We start from the raw sequence: 19,206 nt of genomic DNA, 5'->3' as shown, positions 1-19,206 counted from the left end.
CAAGTGTGAACTGATTCCCAGAAATAATTTGATGTGTTCATTTGGCATGTAATAGATCCATTTGCAAGTATTGTATTAATGTAATTCATATGCTGACTGCCTTAGGTGAGGACGACTGTCAGTTTAATAGACAAAATTCTATCATGTCCCTCTTCTGTACAATGTTTTTCCTGCCTGCTGCTTCAATGCCATTTTCAAAACGTAGGCGTTTACATTGCAATGTACAATAAACAGGTCGATCTGCAACAATATTCATTTGTTATTTTGTCCGTTGCTATTGTTATTGCATTACCAACTTACAATTACTATGGACCATTTAATCATTATTGACAACTATTTGTAGCCATTGTCCTCTAGATAAGATGGTTGTAGATACTACTGAATTATGGAAACACAAACTCAGAAGGTGTATTTTTTGGTCAGAAGACACGATCGGCTGTATTCAGATTTGGAAAAGATGCTGCCTGCCTCAAGTGCAATATGCAAAACCATTCCACATTCGTAGTGTGGAGTATTCCTTGTTGTAGTTTTGCTTATTGCTGTAGTGGCATCTGCTTTGGACTTTCTGAAACTACATCCGTTGTGGTACCAACCTTCTAACTGCAGCAAATACACGTATTTGCTTCCAATGAGAGCAGAAGACTAACATTTCCTGTAGCTAATGTAAAATTATTTAATTTATCTTCTGACAGTTTTATTTATTGGCTATTCATCATCTATTGGACGTATTCCATCGACTATAACTCTGGATACAATATCCTAGGGACTATGGCCACATCTTATTTCCTAAATTGGCCCAAAGGAATTTCTTTACTTTTTCTACACTCCACTGACACTGAAATTAGTGCCATGCGTCTCCCAGAGAAAAGAAAAGTTGCTTAATTGATGGTTGTTACTTCGAAAACTGCAACAGTAATGTTGGAGATAGAACTCATTGAACGTTTCATTCTCTGTTGGTTTATATTGAGGAGTTGTGAATGCCAGTCTTGTAAATAACTACCTTGATTCAGTGGTCTGTTTATTGTTTTTCTTAGTCTATTATTTAGTTGATAAAAATGGAAGGATGTCTATTCGCTCGAGTTGAGAGGCAGGTTTTCTGTGACCACAGATTCTAGGGAATTGGAACGCGTTGGATGCTTCCAATACTTTGTTTTGTAGTTGTTGTTGTTGAAATTGATCACAAACGAAAACAGAGGTTTTGTTCCATATCAAAACAATTGGATTATAATTGATCAAGAGGGGAAAAAGAAACAGCCAAGAGATAGACAATGCATATGCATTTGCATTTGTTCTTTTCATGGTAGAACTCATGTAGTCACATTAGGATAGAGAAGTGCTCTGATCAGAACAAATTGTATTTCAACCAACATCGATTGTCTAAGAAGGTGCCTTGCAATTGTTTGTCAGGGTCATTTCTTATTTTTCAACTGGAAAGTAATAGCTTAGTATAAGTAGAGTACAATATCAGTATGAAAGCAATGCTACATTTTACAAAATAGTTTTTTTTCTTGGTATGTCTCTGTCCGTGCTCAGGAAACTGGCAGCATTGTATGCAAGTTGATGCATAGTTTACCTCTCTGTTCTCCACAGTTAACAGTGACAATTGTGATTCTATCTCGGGGAAATTGCAAACATTGCAAATGCATTATATACTACAAGATAGTCATGGCAAGAGTGCATTTGCCCGTAATTATTTTCGATTTGATGCTGAGGCGCGTTCTGATAATATTTTGGAAGCAGTTTAGTCATTGACTGCAACCCCTTATGTGAAATAGACAATGCCCTGTTTTATGCAACTAGAAACTGTTCTGTCAGGTTCACTGCCACAGATCATTTTGTTGCAATTTGTTGCTAGAAGGGGAAAAACAAATGTATCACTAAGAAAACAATATTGGCAGGTGCGGTAACTGAAACTGTGCCAACTGTTTAAAGAATATTGCGTGGTATTATGCATTCGCCAATAAGTGTAAGCTCTTCGCTTTGGGTTTTATTCTATCCTCAGGTATAATAACTACTGACCATCTTCATTATATTCTCACCCGAGAGGCACCATATGTTCTGATTTTGCTGATCAGTGCTATCACTGTAAGCCACACATCATTGATTATCGGATGCTGTAGGAGAATCCAGGTTTTCAGCAACAGGAGTAGTCCCAGACGCCCAGAGATGGAATGAGAAAGGAAATCCATCACTTTAATGCTTTCTATCGCTGTTAACTTCATGTTGGTATGAGCCAACATGACAGATAAATTCTAAATGGGCTAGAATGTGGATCTTAGGGTAGAAGTATTATGGATACTTTAATTTGTCCATGAAACAGGTTTCATGTTGCAGCTCCTCGATTGTTACATAGAAAAGTACATTTAGTCGTTATTTTGACTCAGTTCAGAGAGCTGCTGAAAATTTTTTCAAATGTTGCATTATTCAACATGTTATGCTCATGTATTGAGAAGAACTGGTTTCCAGCATAGCAGCAAATTTCAACTTATTTTATGTTCACTCAACTCTCCATCAAAGCATTTGAGTGTGACTGCGGTGGGGAATATTTGATACTGAGTATGACTGTGACGAAAAACAGGACAACATTAAAAACCCACAGAATCAGGTCATAGTTATTAAAAGACGTTCAATAATCATATTAGGTGGTATGTTTTGTAACAAAGCAAACGGATTCACATATTCTTTGCAAATTGCAAGCTAAGGTGGTACAGAGAAATAAAATGATGTTAGATAATTTATAGGATAGCCACACAAGTGAATCTCAATATGTTAAGGCTATGCAAACTACCACTCCATTTTGAAGGGACAGAATTTTAATATGCAGTCTTGATTGAATGATAATTCTCACTCAGCAGAACAATCTGGCTGTGACGTAACAAAAATGAAATAGCGAGACTGGTGAGGGCTCAGAGAAGTCTTGTAAGGGTAATAGTAGAGAGATCGGGGAGTAATCCAAATAGTGTTCAGAATTATACGACATTGAGTGCTTGACTTGAATCGTATACATTTCTGTTAATGAGCAATTGGGACTTGAAAATAAATCGATGGTTATGAGGACAGCTTTAGAGAATGAAAGACGAGAGTGAAGAATGTGCGCCAAATTAACAGGTTAGAATAAATATTCTGCAAGTATGTCCTTTAACAGACTTTTAATCTTAATCACTTTAGCAATAATTTAAAATTTCAACTTCAAACTTAGTCTGACTACAAATGGAAAAGCCCTTCTACAATTCAAAAAGGAAATTATGGATAATTTTAATTTGCCTCAGAGATAGTGTGTTCCTGCTGTAACTGTGGACTCTGAAGACAGAAATACAGTATTGTGTCTTAGGACAAATGTAACTGCTCATCATAAGGATCCATCGTGTGCAAGATTCTTTTCCAATGCATGGACAATTGACAATCGGATAGATGAATGTTAAGCCGATTAACACACAAGACACAAGTCACAAGTCACATGAAGGATTTTTTTCTTTCGTTCATAAATGCATGATCTGGGGCTTAAGTTCACTGTGGAAAGGGATGGTGGAACAACACGTAATGGTTGCATTGGAACATCAGTTTGCCAATTTGTTGATCAAGAACTAATAACATATGGCACAGTGGGCAGGGACATGGAATAAACCTTATTGGCCTTAGAAAGAGTCTCAGAGACAAACACCCTGTTATTGACTTCCACTATGAGATGCCGTTTACATCTGCATTTCTCAAGGTGGAATATGCTACAGGGTTCTGCTGAATGAAACAACAATCTGTAGGGTAAAAACTGATAAGAAAGATCTGTTGAACAGGCTGTCTGACAGTAAATGTATATCTTCATATGGTAAGGAACATTGCATGTTAGGCAGTAAAGAACGGTGATTAAAGTGAGATTTGGAGTAGCAGAGCCATTTACAGTAATTTATCATTTTATTGTCAGAGACGGGACTGGTAGCAGAGGCAGAATAATACACATTTTCATAAGAAGTCATGGATTTCACGTTTGCCTTGTCAGCAGCAATGGGAGCTGGGATCTATTGGCACACATTCTATTAAAGGCAGATTCATTTGAAATAGCATTGGGACTTTGATCTGAAAAAGAAAGTGTTCAGGGCTATGGGAAACATAGCAGGAAAGGGCTTGAACTCAACTTTTTTTTTTGCATCTTGCAAAATTAGCGTTGTTTTTTTGACCATTTAATTATTTGCATGTGGGGTGCATCGCCTGGAATTATGGTGGAGGCTGGTTCAACTATGTTTGACACCGGGGTTTGATGCTCATTTCTGAAAATGAATCCTGAAGAAGGGCTCATGCCCGAAACGTCGATTCTCCTGCTACTTGGATGCTGCCTGACCTGTTGCGCTTTTCCAGCAACACATTTTCAGCTCTGATCTCCAGCATCTGCAGTCCTCACTTTCTCCTCTTTGATGCTCATTTAACACACCCGAGCAGGCATGATGAGCCAAAAGCCTCCTTCTGTGCCAAAAACACTTTCGCCATTCTGACAAGACAAATTTTGATTTATAATGTGAAAATTTAACCACCAGCAGGCACCTCATGTGTGTTCTTTCCCACATCCCCACTCTCAAAGAATTGTAAATCTTTGAAATCCTTGCCACGAAGAGCTGTGTGGAGAGGTGGGGGTCAGAGGAGAGGACAGTCCTTGTGTTTATCTCATGTTGAGATGGATTCTTGATCAGTAAAGTAATCAGAGTTATGGTGAAAGCACAAAATCATCGACATGAAAGAATGTTAAAACAGCAATGGGCCTATTGATTTGCAAATAACCTTGAAGGGCGAAGCGCCCGACTTGTGTTCATCTTTTTATGCCTTTTATGGTTTTGCCTACTCTGGTATTGAATCCCCCTACTCCTAGACTCTTCCATAAAGGGGAAAAATAACTTTGTTGCATCTATACTTTCAGTCCCCTCAACGTGACAGTGAGGCGATCCAACCAGTTTCCTTCCCTTTTGAATTTGGTTTAGGTCTCTCTCTCTCTTTCTCTCTCTCTTCTCTCTCACTCTCACTCGTTCTCTCTTTCTCTCTCTCGCGCTCGCTCTATCTGTCTACCTACATTCAGAACTTTCAATTGATAATTACAACAGAGATATAAGAGTTCATGACAATGCTATTGGTCTCGGTTTGTATTTACATTATATCACGAGGCAGGCAAATTGCTTCCCGAATGGACATTAGCGAAACAGATCTGTTTGCATAACATTTGACAGTGGTTTCACAAGCACAATTGCAGAATTTGGAGTAATGGCGTGATTCATTAAGTTAACTTGAAATCCACCAGCTGCTACCCATGTCACTATAGCATTACCATCTGTGTTGGATTGTTAGCCGAGCAATACCCTCCTTACAGTGCCTTAAATTAAATAGTGAAACATACATGACCTGATCCAAAGCAAAATGAGGAACTCGAGAAGAAATTTAAAAATCAGCTTAAGTTGCGAGCACAGTGGAATTTCCACTGGGAATTCGATTAAGACAATGAAGATAGATCTTTTTAACCTACGTAAAAGATTTGTTTTCATGTTAAGTCAGATTGTTTTCCATCTATATCTTGTTCTCCAATACACAAACAATTTGATTCGTACATTTCGATTACTTAATGAATTCGTCTGCCCTGACCTTCTGTGTTCAAGTGAAGAAATGAAGTTTTGGTCAACTAACAGTAGACAGAACAGTTGTTCATGTTACGAGATAGAACAATAAAGCCTGATAATTATGGTCTATATTCCACATAAGTGAGAGACAAAAATGATATTAACAAAGGATGATTTGTTGATGTCATTTTAGAATTAAAAATGAGAGACATCATATAAAATGAACAAATAACTTCAAAATCTGTACAGATAAAATTTGGAAAAGCTGGATTGTCAGCAAAGCAAATAATTACACAGGAGTAGCTTTGGTAGAGATTCTGAAATGATATTTATTCTGCGCTACAACTTTGTGCTGAGCTGTTTTCTCAGAATCATCCAGCCGAATGATCACACCCCCTCTCAAGTATCAACTTAATTGAAGACTTACATATATCTTAATAAATGAATGAGCTGCATCATGAAGTCTTAGTGATGTGAGAACCAGTTAGGATTTCATTGAGTCTCTTGCTTAGATTCAGCAATATCCGTTCATCTGAAGAAATGTATATGCAATGACTTTCCATCCTGCAGTTTCTCCTTGGGACCCTTGAAAGAGCACGACCACCTGTCCATCAATTATGTGACCTATTGATGCTTCTGAGTAAACTTTTTTTAAACATCTACATGATACATCGTTTTCAGGTCTGTCGTTCTGATAAAGACCAACGTAGCTTTTAGACTTCAGATTTTGTTTGATGCAGGTATTCTGCCTTTAGAAATTATTTGATTTTCTCAGTATTTATTTCCAATTTGATTTCCTGTACCTACTTCATTCCAAGCATACATAGAAAATTGTGAAGCCATTGTTTTGTTATTTCCGTGCTGCTATGATGCACTCGGTTGTGCGGATTAAAGCATGCTGATTCGTTTATCTATCGCTGCTCCTTTCCTTCGTCTGTCACTTTCAAATCTTTTCCTTCTCGTATGTGCTACAATCTGCGCTCACTGTTGAGGCACCACTAACCCTTAACTTTTAAGCCTCTCCTCTTGAATTATTACAACTCATTTGTTTCACTGCCTGATCTGCCACGCTTTTTCTGACGAGATTTCTTTGTTTGCTGGTATTCTGTTTCTTGTCTTGCGAATAAAATACTTTGAAATGCGGGTTCATCATTCATGCTTATGCAACTGGTCAATCTTGTTCTTTCTCATATATTTAAAAGACATGAAATTAACTTTGTAGACATTCTGTGAAAGAAGCGAACTTTGTAGTGAATGAAACATTTCAAGAGCAGGTGTGCATGCTGGAATGGATAGAGATAGAGGAAGCTGATGTGTTGAAAATTTTGTCAAACATTAAGATTAACAAGTCGCCAGGCCCGGACAAGATTTGTCCTCGGCTACTTTGGGAAATGAGAAATGCAATTGCTTCGCCACTTGCGAAGATCTTTGCATCTTCGCTCTTCACTGGAGTCGTACCTGAGGACTGGAGAAAGGCAAATGTAATTCCTCTCTTCAAGAAAGGAAATTGGGAAATACCTGGTAATTACAGACCAGTAAGTCTCATGTCTGTCGTCTGCAAGGTGTTAGAAAGGATTCTGAGGGATAGGATTTATGACCATCTGGAAGAGCATGGCTTAATTAAATGCAGTCAACACGGCTTTGTAAGGGGCAGGTCATGCCTCACAAACCTTATCGAGTTCTTTGAGGATGTGACTAGAAAGGTTGATGAGGGTCGAGCTGTGGATGGGGTGAATATGGACTTCAGCAAGGCATTTGAGAAGGTTCCCCATGGTAGGCTCATTCAGAAGGTCAGCAGGAATGGGATACAGGGGAACTTAGCTGTCTAGATACAGCATTGGCTGGCCAACAGAAGACAGCGAGTGGTAGTAGAAGGAAAATATTCTGCCTGGAAGTTTGTGGTGAGTCGTGTTCCACAGGGCTCTGTCCTTGGGCTTCTACTGTTTGTAATTTTTATTAATGACTTGGATGAGGGGATTAAAGGACGGATCAGCAAGTTTGCAGACGACACAAAGGTTGAAGGTGTCGTTGACAGTATACAGGGCTGTTGTAGGCTGCAGCGGGACATTGACAGGATGCAGATATGGGCTGAGAGGTGGCAGATGGAGTTCAACCTGGATAAATGCGGGATGATGCATTTTGGAATGTCGAATTTGAAAGCTGAGTACAGGATTAAGGATAGGATTCTTGGCAGTGTGGAGGAACAGAGGGATCTTGGTGTCCAGGTACATAGATCCCTTAAAATGGCCATCCAAGTAGTCAGGGTTGTTAAGAAAGCATATGGTGTTTTGGCTTTCATTAACAGGGGGATTGAGTTTAAGAGCCGTGAGATCTTGTTGCAGCTCTATAAAACTTTGGTTAGACCACACTTGGAATACTGCATCCAGTTCTAGTCGCCCTATTATAGGAAAGATGTGGATGCTTTGGAGATGGTTCAGAGGAGAATTACCAGGATGCTGCCTGGACTGGAGGGCATAGCTTATGAAGAGAGGTTGACTGAGCTCAGACTTTTTTCATTGGAGAAAAGGAGGAGGAGAGGGGACATAATTGAGGTATACAAGATAATCAGAGGCATAGATAGAGTCGATAGCCAGAGACTATTTCCCAGGGCAGAAATGACTAACACGAGGGGTCATAGTTTTAAGCTGGTTGGAGGAAAGTATAGAGGGGATGTCAGAGGCGGGTTCTTTACACAGAGAGTTGTGAGAGCATGGAATGCGTTGCCAGCAGCAGTTGTTGAAGCAATGTCATTGGGAACATTTAAGAGACTACTGTACATGCATATGGTCACAGAAATTTGAGGGTGCCTACATGAGGATCAGTGGTCGGCACAACATCGTGGGCTGAAGGGCCTGTTCTGTGCTGTACTGTTCTATGTTCTGTGTTCTATATAAGCTACGGAGTTTTATGTTTCTTTTACTGCAGAAGCCTACCTTCAGACTACCTTCAAGGCCAAACATGTAATGTAATTCCCCTGTTCACTTTGGAAAATTATCCTCGGGTTGTATTTATCGCTACTTGCATAACGTTTTTTTTTTAAAAAACGCAACAATTGAAACCAAATATTGCGTCTCTGTTAATATCACACTGCCAACCATTTTGAATTATAAGACACATCCGTGAATGGACTCCATCTCAGATTTATGTCACTATAACAGAAGTGAATTTGCCTTTGAAGGATAACTTGTATTATAGAATGGTTGGACTTTCTGTTAAAGAGAGTAAGCACTAGTGCATCTAATATTTTCTGATATATACACAGGTAATAACATATTTCCTTTTCTTAAAAATAATGTTATTTATTCATTCTTTTCGAATTATAAGTGTAAGTAAACAAAGAAACTAAATATGTCTCAACCTCACTTCAGATTTGCAAAAGTATAACTTTAATTTACTTCATATTTTGGAGCAATTGAATTAAAAGTATACTTTGCAATGTCATTGAACACCAAATTCCTTCAAGTCAAAAAAGTTACTTATCTACCAACTTAGACATAAACTATTGGTTAATGAGAGAGTGTCCTTCACGGTAAGCTGTTTATGACTCTCATTTAGTCACTGACCTTCTTATGGCTCTTGGTTAAAGCAAGTTTGAAACTCTGAAGTTCGCAGGAAATGACTAGCTTTGATACTAGCTTTCAACAGAGGATAACGTCTGCGAACTCTAGGTAATCTAGAGTTAATTGACATTGGGGCGGGGTGGGCAATGGTTTATCAGCTGGTTAGTAGATTAGATTCCCTACAGTATGGAAACAGACCCTTCAGCCTAACAAGTCCCCACCGAACCTCCGAAAAGTAACCCACCCAGACCTATTTACTTCTGACAAACTCACCTAACACTTTGAGCAATTTAACATGGTCAATTCACTTGACTTGGACATATTTTTGGAAGTGGATCACGTCAGTTCCACAAGATCGCTAGTGGGGATGCTCAGGATAGTTTCCTACCCCCAATTAAATTCCATTGCTTCATCGATGGACAGGCAATCATGAGGATATTATAAATGGGGTGCTCAGTGATGATTGTATACTGTGTTACATTCAGTTGTGAAATTCTGTTTGTGCCAAAACACTGCAAGATCTTGAAAATATCTAGAGTTGGGCAGGTAATGGGCAATAAACTTAGATATCACACAAGTAACATGCAGCGGTCACCTGAAACAAGAGGAAATCTACCAGTCAATACCATTTCCAATCACTAAATCTCCCAAGATCAATATCTAGGAATTAGTATTTGAAAGAAACTGAACTTGACTAACCATATAAAGACTGGGAACAATAATTCAAGTTAGAAACGAGGCATCCTGCATATAGTAATTGATATCCTGATTATGGAAAGCCTGACAACGATCAGGAGAGCTAATAAGTAGTCAACGCTTTCCAGGGAGTATGCGGTTTTGACATCAATCAGCAAAATAGAAAGCATCCACTAAATTGCACCACACCTATAAACATTCACTTTCTCCAAAAGACTCTTTTGGCTTTTCCGTCAAAACCATTCGTACCTAACATCCAAATGAGCAAGGGCAAAAGATACATGGAAACACCATTTATAAGGTCCTCTCACAGCCACTCACTCGGCCACTTAACATTTTTGTTTGGAAATGTATCATTGTTTGTTCACGGTTGCAGGGTTAAAGTCCTGGAACTCCCTCCCACACGATTGTTGGTGTACTAACAACTAATAAACAGCAGCAGTTGAACAAAGTAGGCCACCTATTCATAAATGTCAATTGGTGTGAGTTATAAACCCACTCAGATTGTCGAAGGCAAAATCCTTGAGTGAATCTGACAAAAAGTCAGTATTAAAACGACACATTTCCTGACCAACAGTTTGAAAATGGTAAGTGCAGATAGTTATGTGTGTTAAACTCAATTTGTCATTAAAACTGCCACAACCAACATCTGTTTCCTAACTTTTCATTTTCTTTTCACTGTTTAGGATTCATTTCTCCTAACTATTCATCAGCATAAAACTATGATCAATACAACAGCGATAAAGGAATCTCTCAGTAACCTTACTGACTTGTTTCATACTGAAGAAACTAATTCTCACAAGCATCTTGAAATAATCGTCATTGTGATTTTGGCACGATCGTTAATTTCTGTAACAATTATCGGAAACATTCTGGTCATTATTTCTATCACATTCAACAGACATTTGCAGACTATTAACAACTATTTTATTTTAAGTTTAGCCTTCTCTGATTTGATTGTTGCTGTAATATGCATGAGTCTATACACCGTTTACAATGCATTTGGCTACTGGCCAATGAGCCCAATCGTATGTGATTTATGGCTTGCTTTAGACCATGTTCTTAATAATACATCATCTATGAACCTCGTTGTCATGAGCTTTGACCGCTACTTCTGTGTCACAAAGCCCTTGAGCTATCCTATGAAAAGGACTCCTCAGAAGTCAATGATGATGATCGCTGCTGCTTGGGTGCTGCCATTCATCCTGTGGGCTCCTTCCATTCTCTTATGGCATTTCATTGTGGGGGAGCGCACAGTTCATGAAGGTCAATGTTACATTCAATTCCTTTCAAACCCAGTTATCACTCTGGCTGTTCTTATAGTGGCTTTCTATCTCCCTGCTGTCATTATGGTTGTCTTGTATGTCTGCATATCCTATGCCAGTAAGAGTCGAATAAAGGATAACAAGGAATACTCTGAATCGTGCAAGAACACATTACCTCTCAACTGTTTTCAGTAAAAGCCAACAAAACTAATGAGCAACATCGTAACAAATGTTTCCCAATGGTTGCTGCATGTTAAAATTCTGAAGAGCAAACTATCCAATGAATCAACAACAGACACTTTTGTCCAAAGAGAGGTGAATGTCGTTTCCAATGAGAGAAAATCAGTTAGTTCGGTGGCATCAAGCCAAATGAAGGAGGAAAAAATCCAAGAAAGCACAAATATTTCTACCAGAGAAAGTCACTTTCCAGCAGCCAATACCAATCTCTCTTGTGTAATGATACTTAGCCAATCACACACTGCTAGCGACTGCTACAGCACAGCAGAAACAGTGTCAGATTTCACCAACACTAACACGAATGAGAGAGATAGCAAAGAGGGGCATCCCACCATGAATCCATGCAAGATGCATACTAAAATAACAAAAGTAGGTGTATCCCGAGAGAAGAAAGTGACAAGGACCGTCATGGCTATTGTGTTAACATTTCTTATCACGTGGACCCCATATGTTTCCATTCTGCTCGTTGACACATTCTATTCAGTCTCTATCCCGAATATAGTCTGGAACCTAGGATATTGGTTGTGTTACACCAATAGTGCCATCAACCCGGTCTGCTATGCACTTTGTAATAATACTTTCAAAAAAACTTTCAAATATCTTCTGTTATGCCAATACAAGAATTTTGTTGCAGCAAGATGATAAAATCACAGGTATATGAATGATAAATAAATAATGTAAGCAGATATGCCAATTGTATGACATTATGGTCAAGTAGACGTCTCCTACATATGACACTGGAAACATAGTTGAACAACATCCTGTTGAGTGATAAAGTTTGCATGAAATGGTAGGTCTGCTCTTGTTGGAAATTTATTATGAATGGATTGAATAATAAATTTGATAAAATATTCAACACCAAATAACGCAACATAAAAATGTTTTGTGTGCATTTTTAAATGTTATCCTATTGCTGAATTAAGAGATATTAACACGTTATTGAAACGTTCGGTTCTATTGGAGAGTGGTGACTGGAAGCAATGGTTCAATTAGTGATTTGGAAGTCCTGCTTTTTGATCGCATTCAGAGTTCCCTGAAATCTGATTGAGGGCATCATCCCTCTTTCCAGCTGTCTCATTGCCATAAAGTTAACCACAATCTTTCAATGCTCACCACCGCCAATGCCCTCTCTGCCTACCATGAAACCAACGGCAGAACATCATGGAGAAGCCTTGTAATATGAGTGATCCTGAAACAGTGAAGGAACATACAATTCTAGCGGCCACTAAAGCATCTGTTTTTGATGTCACCCGAGAAACAGTTGTCTCATCTTTGACATAAACTAAGTCGGTGTACTCCCTGATGACTATTCGAACTTCAATTCATTTCCAAACCCTCAGTTACTAATGCAACTCTCAACTGAAAGTAGAAAGATACCAAAAGACACAAAGTGGTTTGTAGTCTCAAGAGGAAATTCTACATGAGGCAGACACACCATCGAAGTGCAAGGACATGTTTGTCTCAAGGATAGATGAATTGAATCACCTCTCTTTTGACATTCACTGGCATTGCCATTGCGAAATCACTATCTATCAACATTTGCTGCTGGATGGCATTTGCCAGAAACTGAAATCATTCAGCAAGTTAATTATTGTAGCAGAAAGACAAAACCAGCGAATGTAATATTTAAGAGCAATGCTTAACTTCGTAAAATGTGGCCCAGAATCAATTATACTGTCACGTTAGGTCAGAAATTGCAAATAATCAATGACACAGGAAAATTGTGTGTGACAAGAGTCAACTTAATGTGGATACTGTAGTTGTGAGCATGAAGAGCGATTGAATTCCTAAAAGTGATGGTTTCTACATAAATTCAAATAATTTAATGTGCATTAATCCCATGTGAGTGTTTCGTAAAATTGCTTCAGACTTTGCAAATAGCAATCTCATTCTCGTTCAACTCTAGCACATCCAAATTGCACACGTCCTACCTGTCCCAGAACCTTGTCACAATTCCTCAGGAAACTGGCACAATCCTTCCTTCCAATTCAAAGGCTATGTATTAAATTAAATGCTCCATCTCTTCATACAGTCGCTGGCATGATAAACAAACAAATATACTGAGTGGACACCTGCACTACCTGCCTTGTTTTCTTAGACTGACTGGTACTTATACAATTCATCTCTGCTGATGCAGTTCTAATCTGTATTCTATTTTGATCCTGCTCAGTTAATTTAAACACTTAAAGCCGTTAGCAGTCGCAGTATTGTCTTCATAAATGCATATAAATAGAAAACTGTCGATGGTTCACTGCATACGAAAAGTGCACTCTGTTCCACTCTTCACAAAGCAACCATGCCAACTGAGCTCTTCTGAATTTTCTCCGTTTGTAATGACATCCACGACGCACTTTAGCAAACTCCAAAACCAGCATCCTTCACCATCAAGAGTGACAAGGTATGGTAAGGGCATGCGAATACCATTATCTAGCCAATATCAGATGCTTCAACTCTAAGTCACATTCTACCCGAACTGAGCAATGAATCTGTCATCCTTCAGTGGCTTAGGACATATCCCTGCCCTGATCCTGCAAGAACAACTAACTGCACCTGCACGACATAGATTATACAAGTCCAAAACTCTTGTTCACAATCAACTCCTTATGAACAGTGCAGAATTACCAGAATAGTGACTTGGATAACTACACCCTATTTAAGAATAATAAATAATTCAACATTAGGCTTAATATCAATGTGAAGGGCTGTAGTAGCCGAGGATTGTAATATTCGAATTTGTTGAATCGGTTTAAGGAGTCTGAGATGAAAATGACCACTTAAATTGCTTGACTGGGTGAAAAGAATTACAATGAATGATCGCAACTCGAGAGCTACTACAGGTTTCGAATTTAATCTCTGAGCAAAAACAAGGTGATCACTGAAATAAATCAATGTTTAAAGATAGACCTCAGCTTATTTAAATGAACAACAGCACGTTTACCAATATTCACTTGTTACTTGACGTGAAGGAATTTGCTGTCCAAAATAAAGTGAGCACAACATTTGTTTCTATCACAACATGGAGATAAATCAGTGATCATTTCTGTTTGCTCGTCATTCTTGAATAAACTAAGGTGAATGATGCTGTGACCTGAAATGTCCCTGTGGAAATACAACAGGTTACAAAGTAAAGCCTCATGGTATGCATCTGTTCAGGGAAAATTTTAGTCGATTTATCTATTTCAAGAATGATGGGACACCTCATAAAGAAACGAATGGAATCTTTTCACAGTATCGGGAAAATATATTACACGCTGTTATTGGTGTACCTGGTAAGCAACTTCAAGTATGAATATGTGTAGTCTGTGATGCTCCTGTATTGCTGAAATTATTAAATGCGTGCCTTATGGTGACTGTTAGAAGCAGAGTTATTATTCAATGAAATAAAACGTCTCGAATGAATTCTGCTGTTCTTTTGTAGCACCTCAAATGATAATGCATATGTTTGCAACTCACAGACTCACAAATTTATCAGTTACTGACGACAATGAAATGTTGGATCCAGCTTAATCTCCTATTGCCACAGGCAGCTCTCGGATGGAAGATAGACTGAATTATCTGCATAATTCAACGAATAGTGAAGTAGTGTATATGATTCGAGTGAGCACTTGTTATTGGGTCGATTTACCACTGTGCAGTTGAGCTGATGTGGATCAGGAACTGCAGTGAATCAAGACAAATGTATTTGAAAACAGATCTCTCCAATGCTCTGACCCTGTTTTTGATAGTCCCAGTCGACGGATTTAACAAAGTTAAATGGTCACCTGTTTCCATGGAGTGGTATTCATTCCAACAGTATTACCACCTGAAGTCTGCATGTGCTGGAGTCAGTTTTCGAAAATATTGTCACTCTGGCATACCACGGACACTGGCTTATTTTATTGAAACGCTCTTATTACTTTCTGGGGTTTCTTACAGAAAATGTTTGCGAATCCACCATATTTATTGTACTTTCTTCTCTTTCTATAGCAAATGTGGTGTCAATTCTGATCCTGTCCAGGGGAAAATGTGGCCTCTCCACCTGCACCACTTGCTATTTGGTGGCCATGGCAATGGCGGATCTACTATTCCTTATCATGGGAGTCGTACTGCTGCAGATCAATTCATATTATTTCACAATTTCTTTCCTGGATATCAGCCCAGTTTGCAGCATTATTCTTATTTTGCTTGATACAGCCAGAGGTTGTTCTGTCTGGGTTCACTGTTGCATTCGCCTTTGATCTATTTGTAGTTATTTGTTCCCAAAGTCTGAGAGCAAACTATTGCACTGAAAAGACTGCAGTTATGGTTCTAACGGCAACCTGCATTTTGATAAGTATAAAGAATGTTCCCTTCTATTTTATAATGGAAGCGGGAGAGATAATTAACAATATTCCCTGGTTCTGTAAGTTTAAGCAAAGCTATTATACTGAATCTGGATGGCTGATGTTTAACTTGTTTGATAAGATTTTAATTCCACTGTTCCCATATGTTTTAATATTGTTGCTCAACACTCTAACAGTCAGGTATATTTTAGTGACCAGCCAAGTCCGCAGAAAACTGAGAGGTCATAGACACAGAGCAAATCTCGAGATGAAGAACAGACGCAAATCTATCATTTTACTCTTCACCATATCTGGCAATTTTATTCTTCTTTGGCTCTTATACGTTTTAGATTTCTTATATTGCAGCATAACAGGAACTGATCTGAAATATTATAATGTTTCTTTCTCTAACTTCCGACCAGCACGATTTATGCTCGTGGATCTAAGTTGTTGTTCAAATGCATTTATTTATGGCATAACTCAGTTCAAGTTCAGGGAACAGTTCAAGAAGGCAGTAGCATATCCTTTCAAAGCAATTATTCGATTAATCAATAAACAAAACAATTGTGAGTATTCCATTGGTTGGCAGTTTTTACAGTACATGAAGATTACATTTATCCAGGAATTTCCAGAAGAAACATGGCTGGGAATCTCAAAATGGTTACAATTTTTGAAGAAACACTTCTTAGGTTCGGACATGGTTCCACTTACATAAACAGCAACAACAAATTACACAAGCTGGAAATTAGAAACAAAAGTCTGAATGGCTGTAAAACGTCAGCACGTGTACCAACATCTGAAAAAGAAAGCACATTTAACGTTCAGGTCCAGAAACCCTTGTTAAATCTGCTTTCATTGTTGTCTTCACACTATCTTTTTGGGGGGAAGTGTTTGTTTTGGTATATAATGGAGAAATTCATTGTCAACTTTCAGAGTAACCATCTTCTCTATTCTTAGGAAGTCAGCGTTCACTTGGGCTGAGCGAATTACAATATTTTGCCTTCGAAGCGTTCTGTATTGTGGACTGGTTATACAATCCAATTGCATACAAAATTGAATTGATGGTGGGAGGCAGAGTGTCCTGGCATACCATTCTTCTTCAGACGGGAGGCCTGTGACCATAGTGTACTGCAAGGTTTATTGTTGGGTACCTGTTTTTCCTTATTTATATAAACAATGTAGATAAGATTATAGGAGGCACCTTTCATAAGTTTGTGGATGATCCCAATTTTTTTTTAAATAGAGTATAGGGAAGAAGACTATCTCAGAGAACAAGGAGTACTTAGTCAACTGGGGCAGTGCGCAGAGGTATGGCAGAATGGGGTTAATGTGAATAAATGTGTGGTGCTGCGTTTTAATAAGACAAACCAAGACAGAATTTATACAGTAAATGAGAGGTCCCTGCGGAGTGCTATCGAACAGACAGATTTGTGGTCATGTATATCGTTCCATGAAAGTCACATCACAGGTTGGCAGGGTGGGGAAAAAGACGTTTGGCATGCTTGCCATTTATTGGTAGGAGTATTGAGGAAAGGAGTTGGCACTTCATGTTATGGTTCCAATTAAAACGTTGTTAAGGCCATGTTTGGAGTACTGCGTGTAATTTTGGTCGCCCTGTTTTTGGGATGATATTATTACCTGGAAATAGTCCAAAAATTTACTAGGGCTTTACCGAGTTTCAATTAGAGAGGGAGGTTCGGTGGATACTGGGACTTCATCCCTGCAATGTCGGAAGCTGAGTCACAGAATCAAAATGTTGTACAATTCTGCTCGTCCTGGTGTTGGGCAGATGTTATTAAACTGGAAAGGGAGTTGTTGAGAGATACAAGGATGTTATTGAGACTGAAAAGTTTGAGTTATAAGGCAAGGGTGGATTGGATGGGGCACTTATTTTGCTGGAGTGCAGGAATCTGGGGATTGATCATACAGAGGTTTACAATCTCATAAAAACATGAATAGCCAACGTCTTTTCCCAAGGTAGGGGAATCTGAAACTAGAGTTTATAGATTTAAGGTGAGAGGGTATCGATTTTTTCACGCAGAAGGTAGTGCATTCCATGTAGGCACTATCAGAGACAGTTGTAGAAGCGAGTAGCACCACAACATTTAAGACATTTTGACAGGTGCATAAATAGGACAGGTTTTTTTCAAGATGTGGAGCAAATGCAGGGAAATGGGATTAATTTAATTGAGGGCATCTGGTCGGCATGGACAAGGTGGTCCAAAAGGTCTGTTTCTGTGCTATACGATTCTTACTCAAATGCATACCATATTTAAAACATATATAGTTCACTCAACACTACGAGTCTATGCTTCTGATGGCATGTCTTGCACATCACCTTTTTTTCCACGACAGACCGGGTTTTCAGCACATTTCTATTTTTTGATAACCTCATGCGTTTCAAGTTATTGGTCTGAGCCAAAATATTTCCTAGTAATCTGCCCAAAACAGTGAGATTTTCAAAACCTTCTGCAAGATTTTCCCGTCATATATCTTGTTTGCTCCAAAAAAAAGAATCGTGAGCATTTCAATATTGTCACAATCTGTGATCCCTGCATTCTCTGAGTTGCGATAGTATCTTATTCAGCATTGGAATGCTCAAAGACATTGACTTTGGTCTTTTCAACACTTTCAGTTACCTCACGACCAACTCCATTCTTCACACTGACAACTGTCCAAGGATGAAGAAAGTTTTTCACTTCATTCATTGTCTTATTTCATCTCCCATGTGCTTCGAGCCTTGTTTTCTGAAAATTGAAATGACACCTACTTAGACCTTCTTCTCTCAGGATTAACTAATTCTATCCAATCCGCCTGCATGTCATCTCATGGGGCAAACTTCATCCTGTCCTTTCTATCTCCGTACATGAACATTTTTCATAGTCAGAGTCATAGAACATGTATTTGGACCGAAGTTTTCTCCGTAAGTTATTTTTCCAAAAGTCCCTCCATTAACTGTATACTTTCATCTTGCCTTTGAACTTCAAAAATGCATCAGATCGCAATTGCCTGGATTAACCTCCATCCGCAATGTATTCACTCAACTTCTGAATCATTTTCATCTAACATAGAACATAAGAATACAGCGCAGTACAGGCCCTTTGGCCCTTGATGTTGCACCGATCCAAGCTCACCTAACCTACACGAGCGCACTATCCTCCCGCTAGCCTATCCAATGCCCGCTTAAATGCCCATAAAGAGGGAGTGTCCACCACTGCTACTGGCAGGGCATTCCATGAACTCACGACTCGCTGAGTAAATAACCTACCCCTAACACCTGTCCTATACCTACCACCCCTTAATTTAAAGCTATGCCCCCTCGTAATAGCTGACTCCATACGTGGAAAAAGGTTCTCACGGTCAACCCTATCTAAACCCCTAATCATCTTGTACACCTCTATCAAGTCACCCCTAAACCTTCTTTTCTCCAATGAAAACAACCCCAAGTGCCTCAGCCTTTCCTAATACGATCTTTCTACCATACCAGGCAACATCCTGGTAAAACTCCTCTGCACCCGTTCCAGTGCCTCCACATCCTTCCTATAGTATGGCAACC

At 38.9% G+C, this 19,206-nt stretch overlaps 1 pseudogene; it reads left to right on the top strand.

Moving 5' to 3' along the window:
* Positions 1 to 10,569: 10,569 nt before the first annotated feature.
* LOC122541223 lies at positions 10,570 to 11,991 on the top strand (annotated as a pseudogene).
* Positions 11,992 to 19,206: the final 7,215 nt, after the last annotated feature.

Source organism: Chiloscyllium plagiosum, chromosome 37 (assembly GCF_004010195.1).
Source record: "Chiloscyllium plagiosum isolate BGI_BamShark_2017 chromosome 37, ASM401019v2, whole genome shotgun sequence".
In the NCBI taxonomy this organism is placed as follows: Eukaryota; Metazoa; Chordata; class Chondrichthyes; order Orectolobiformes; family Hemiscylliidae; genus Chiloscyllium; species Chiloscyllium plagiosum.
This window is presented reverse-complemented; position numbering and strand designations above follow the sequence as displayed.